The following is a 6,000-nucleotide window of genomic DNA, read 5'->3' as shown; positions in this document are numbered from 1 at the left end:
ATCAGCGACTCCTTCCGCCTGTTTGTTGATGGGAATTCAAACCGTCAAGGAGCGAGGGCAGGAGTGGTGTTGGTATCACCAGATGGGTGAATGTTGGAACAGTTTATCCGTTTGGGGTTCAAAGCTTCAAACAATGAAGCAGGATATGAGGCACTGATCGTAGGGTTAAAGTTAGCAGCAGCAATGAAAGCCGATGAGGTGGTAGTCTTCTGTGACTCCCTGTAGACACCCCATTTTTGACGGCCCTTATGACTTGGACGTCCTTGTATGCACACCTGATGATGAGTCTGTTTGCTCACCAAGTGCTCAAAGTCCTCAGCGGAGTGCCACCAGCCTTTCAAACCCTACATCCTTTTTGTTTTATTTTTGGACCATTGTAGACCGCTCGAACTTCGCTTCACACGCGAGGGCACGAATTATAGTTCTAGCTACTACAGTTTGGACTCCTGTCACGGTTCTGAATCTAATCTCATAAAGTGCAATGTAAGACTGATAAATCACCAAAGAGTCCAAATTCAGCAAATCGTTTTGGAAAATCGATTTTAATCAAAAAGCGCCAAACATGGACTGCTTTGCCAGATTTCAGAGTCGCCACCTAAATGTTTTATTTTGAGAAATTTAGGAAACCCTGACTCGTGCCTAAGGCCACGTGTCCGTCATCACCAAAGTTACCTCGGCTCGGGAACTTGGGTACGAGAGGGGAAGGTTCTAAAATGAGCACCCCCGCTCGCCCGATCAAAGATCGGCCTCTACTAACATGATATGTTGTTTTGAAAACATATGTGTTCTTATTCTGGTTATTAGCTAGCTTACTATGTGATGCGTACAACATACAAGTATAGACTCAATCACGCGGATTGGAACAAAACAACTCATGTTTGTTTTTTAAAGTGGTTTGAAAGTGCTGCTTGCAAGTAGGCTGAAGCGCGGATTTGCCACCTTCAAGTGGGCTTAAAAAAATATTATTTTTGCCACTTCAAGTGTGCTTAAAACTCACAATCATCGAGTTGTTCCAATTCAGGCAATCAAGCCTTCACCCACAGGCATTCATGCAGTTAAACACATAAGCACATAGCCTCAAGGCAAGCATGCTATCATGGCAGTCACTTCCACACATGCAAGGATGCTAAAGCATAAACACTCACAGTGTACTCTGACATAAGCTAGTTAGTAATCATGCATGATCCTAGCTATGTCAACAATGCTTAGTGCAACACATGCAAAAATGCAACTAAGATAGGCTCGGCTATTCTAAGATGTCATGTGAATGCAACTAGATACCATGTATTCAAATTGGTATTGAAATACAATGCAGTTTGTATGATGCGCCGAACCCAGTGCATGCAAGATGAATGAATGATGCACGCATGCAAAGCATAAGTATGCTAATTGAAAATGTCCTAAAACTAACCATCAAAAGTTGGTAAATAAAAAGAAGAAAGAGATGGGGGTTGGAAGACATGCATCACACACACGCACGCTTATTACAACATGTTGACCCTCTCGACGGAGGGTCCGAATAAATCAAATAACTAGCTACGCTAAGCTAATTAAATATTACAAACTAACTAATTAACTATGCTAAGCTAATTAATTATTACAAAACAAATCAAATGACTAGTTTATACAAACTGATCATAAGTAATGAAATGGCCTCGCGGACAAGGAAGAAATGCATGCTCGGTCGGCTTCGCTCGGAAATCCACTACCGTGCCTCATGATGCCTCTGTTTGCACTCTTTTGGACTTCTGAAAATTGTGCCAACCTCCAAGATACTTCTAATCCACTTTAGGACCATGCTGAGGGATGGTCGGCCAAGAGGAATGGCCATCGGCCAGGGTTTATGGCTATCGGCCAATTTTGATAGCCGATCGGCAAATTAGATAGCTGGTCGGCAGACTTTGATGGTCGATCGGCCACTGCTTCCTGCAAATTCTCCTTTTGCTGCAACAGAGCACTAACAGAGGCATGTCAGTGTATTTGTAAGAAAATGTGTGTTACACTCCTTATCATGTCTAAAGCTCCAAGGAGTGTAGTGCTTGGCTCTCGAGCCATCAATCACACATCTCGATGCATAATGGCCAAAGAGGCCGAGTTACACAAATCAATGTTAATGAATGCACATAAATAACACATAAGGGCCTTAACCTCTATCATGCATGATCAAGAGGGTCGGCGACTGAGAAATGAGGCATGTTTCATCACTTCAAGTATGAAACGTCCCTTGTTTCTCGTGTTTGGATTAACACCCTATCCAAACACAATGCAATGCAACATGATCAACCTATCAATGCTAATGGCATGCAAACACATTGCAATGCAACAACATGCAAAGAACATGCAATGCAACAACATGCAAACAACAATTGCAATGTAACAACATGCAAACAACATGCTCTTCTATGAATGCTAGAATGGCATGCACAAGGTTCCAACATATGAACAATGCATGTATGGCAAGTTTAGAAGCCTAATGCATCAAAGCTAGGAAAGAGCACCATACAAGGGGCATGCAATACAATCCACAATGGACTTAAACCGAATATGGACAGACCTAAATCATGCCAAAACAGTGGCCAAAATGCTCTGCAATGATGGCATGAAAAGCAAGATATTGCATGCTCATACATTGGCCCATCAGCTAGGCATAAGAGCACAACTCTCAAACATGATTAAGAAGTGATAAACATGGAACTGTGACAACACTATATGCTCTGAAATATCATGTTAAATTATGCCAAATCACACACATAGCTCAAATAAAGCATGCCAAGAGACTTGAAATACAAAGCTAGTCAAGGGCTTTACACTATAACCATGCTAAGCAATGCTCAAATGACCTAAATCACTCAAAACAGACCTAAGGAAGGTCAAAATAGTAGCAAAAACATGCTAGACTCGCAGCATAGATGGCAAGAAAGATATGCTCATGTATTAGCTCATAAACAAGGCATAAAGGCACAACTCTTAAACACAATTAAAGAGTGATAAACATGGGAGTATGGCAAAGATATAAGCTCTGAAGTACCATGCCAAATGATGCCAAGGCATGCAAACACCACAAATATAGCATGCTAATGGTCTCAAAACTCAAGACTAGTCAAGGCATTTGCACTATAGCTATACAAAACATGAGTCATACGACCAAGGTAGCCCAAAATAGTCCTAAAACATGTCAAAATAATGCTAAAACATGTATAGAGTATAGCCAGGGTAAGCTAGCATGAAGGGCCAAAACACCAAGTACACTAGGCTAAGGAGCATGATTGCACTACAAGTGCACAAACCAAGCAAGATGTGACTCCACCAACCCAAAACAGAGTTATGGCATGTCAAAATAACACCAAAAATGGGCTGAGACTAAGCCAACACATGCTAGAATAACAAGCTAACTCATTAGGCATGCAAGGCTAGTGTCACGACCCGAACCCGCCCCTATGGGTTAAGGACATGACCGGCCAGTAATCCTGTGATTACCTACGGCCTCAGACCGAAACAGACGTAACTTGTCAGAGTAAAGGGGCCAAACGGAAGCAAAAATTTAAAACTTTGTCCATAGAGCCGTGCTTATATGCACATCAACAGACCATATTCAGTTACGTTAATAACCCACATCAAAAGTACAGTTTCACAACTTTCATTACAGACAGGATCAACCAAAACGAGTCAACCTATGACAGACTATTTACAGATATACATAAGGTCCTTGTCGGCAAGACAAAACATAATTACATAGTAAAAAGGGCAAGGGTAGGTCTCAAGAGTGAGACGCAAGGCTGACTTCCTCAAAACTCGGATTTTTCCTAGCAGACTTCACTGGGGCTGGGTTTGGACTTCCCTTGGCTCACCTACAAACACATGAATGAGCGTGAGCGATAGCCCAGTGAATAATATCAAATGTGACAGTTACATAACAATATGTAGAACAACATGCTCCAAACGGCCTTGGGCCCAATTCATACTTCTATTTAACAAATATATATATATGACTATACGAAATGCAAGTCAAGTAACTGTAGTTCCAAACATTCTGGCCTCTGGTCCATTCGGGTTTCCATTTATGGCAAAACGGCCTTCGGCCCCTTCACTTATGTCGAAACGGCCTTCGGCCCATTCATTTCTGTCAAAATGGCTTTTAGCCCATTCATTTACGTCAAAATGGCCTTCGGCCCACTCATTCATGACAGAACGACCTTCGGTCCATTCATATTCATCTAAACGACCTTCGGTCTGCTCATTTACATCGCAACGACCTTTGGTCCATTCGTATACATCAAAACGACCTTCGGTCCATTCATTCTTATCAAAACGACCTTCGGTCCATTCATTCTTATCAAAACGACCTTTGGTCCATTCATTCTTATCAAAACGACCTTCGGTCCATTCATTCTTATCAAAACGACCTTCGGTCCATTCATTCTTTCCTGTCAGGCTTTTGTCCACAATTCCAATTAACAACTCATAAGGTTTATAAGGGAATAACAATTGGACATTCACAAGCTTTCGAATATTGATATTACTCACAGTGATCGGCTTGTGGATTTGCCCTGGAGCTTGACCCTACACGTTTCATGAACACAAAAGGGTCATTAACAGTTTAATCCGTTCTTTAATTCACATATTCCTCTTTAGGCTTTATTATTATCTCATTAACTCATTTACAATGCTTAACATATGCCTAAGAGTGCTTACAAGTGAAAGAGAACGGAAAACGAAACACAGAACGTATGAAAAAAATTCCAGAAATTAGGGTCCCCGCTCGAGTGTCAATTTACCCGCTCAAGCAGACCCTTAAGGCCTGCAAAAGTACTGGTTGCATGAAAAATGCGCTCGAGCGTGGAATAGAGCGCTCGAGCTGAAGGCCCGTCTTACAAAACTCCACGCTCGAGCGTGAGGTATCCCGCTCGAGCGGACATCCAACTCTGCAAAAGTGCTGGGAGCACGATTTTCCCGCTCGAGCGTCAATTACCCCGCTCGAGCGGACATCAAAATTCTGGGTTTCCCAGATTTTGTTCTTGAGCTCCAAGTCGACTTTTCCAGCTACATTACTTGCATGCAATGGCTCAAATCACACATTTACACATGCTAACATGCTACTAATTCAAGATTACAACATCAGGAAGCTCAATTTCATGATTTATCTACATGCATGTCCCAAAATATCTCAAACCCATCATCAACATGCTCAAATTTAAACATTCAAGGCTTATACTCCCATGATTTGTACATGCATGTGGGAGATGCTCATCATTCTCAACTTAGATGGTACAAATGGTGAATACAACATGAGCTTTAACCAAAACTCTACATGAATCATGTGTTTCAAGCTCAAACATGCAGATTCAAGGTAATTTCTTACATGCATGAGTTCCAAGACTTCAAACTCAACAAAAATCAACTCATTACATGTTCTTTAACATTCTTTCAACTTTGAACTTACAAATTACAAACAAGAGTCCATGAATTCACTTACCTAAGAGCTTCAACCCTCAAGCTCTAGCCAAATCTTGAGCTAGATCTTCAAATTCCCAAGTCTTGAGCCCAAATTACACAAGTCTCTCCCTTTCTCTCTCTACAACCGGCCCTCTCTTCTCTTCTTTGAGTTTAATATCAGTCAAAATGAGGCTAGGGAGGGAGAGATTGAGTGTTTAAAGCTTGACAACAAAATCCACTAAAGCCAAGATTATAATAATAAAGTAGTTGGGCTCTAATTCATCAATTTAATCAGTTTAATCTAACCCGAATCAATTTTCAATTAAATTTCACCGTAGGCTCTAAAAATTATGCCAATCACAACGGCGTAATCAATTTCGGGTTCTGTGGCCGATAAGGCCTCCAATTTAATTTTCGAAGTGGTAAAATCAAACAGATATTCCTACGGTGAACAGATAGAAATTCAAAACCACATATTTTTACATAATGGCATACAAAACCATGCTAAACACATAACCATAAACAACTTAAGGACCAATTAGCATAATACAGAACAGGGATGTCACA

Source organism: Camellia sinensis, chromosome 8 (genome assembly GCF_055761805.1).
Source record: "Camellia sinensis isolate YWXY chromosome 8, ASM5576180v1, whole genome shotgun sequence".
Classification (NCBI taxonomy): Eukaryota; Viridiplantae; Streptophyta; class Magnoliopsida; order Ericales; family Theaceae; genus Camellia; species Camellia sinensis.
The sequence above is the reverse complement of the archived record's forward strand: the minus strand, read 5'-3'. Positions refer to the sequence as shown.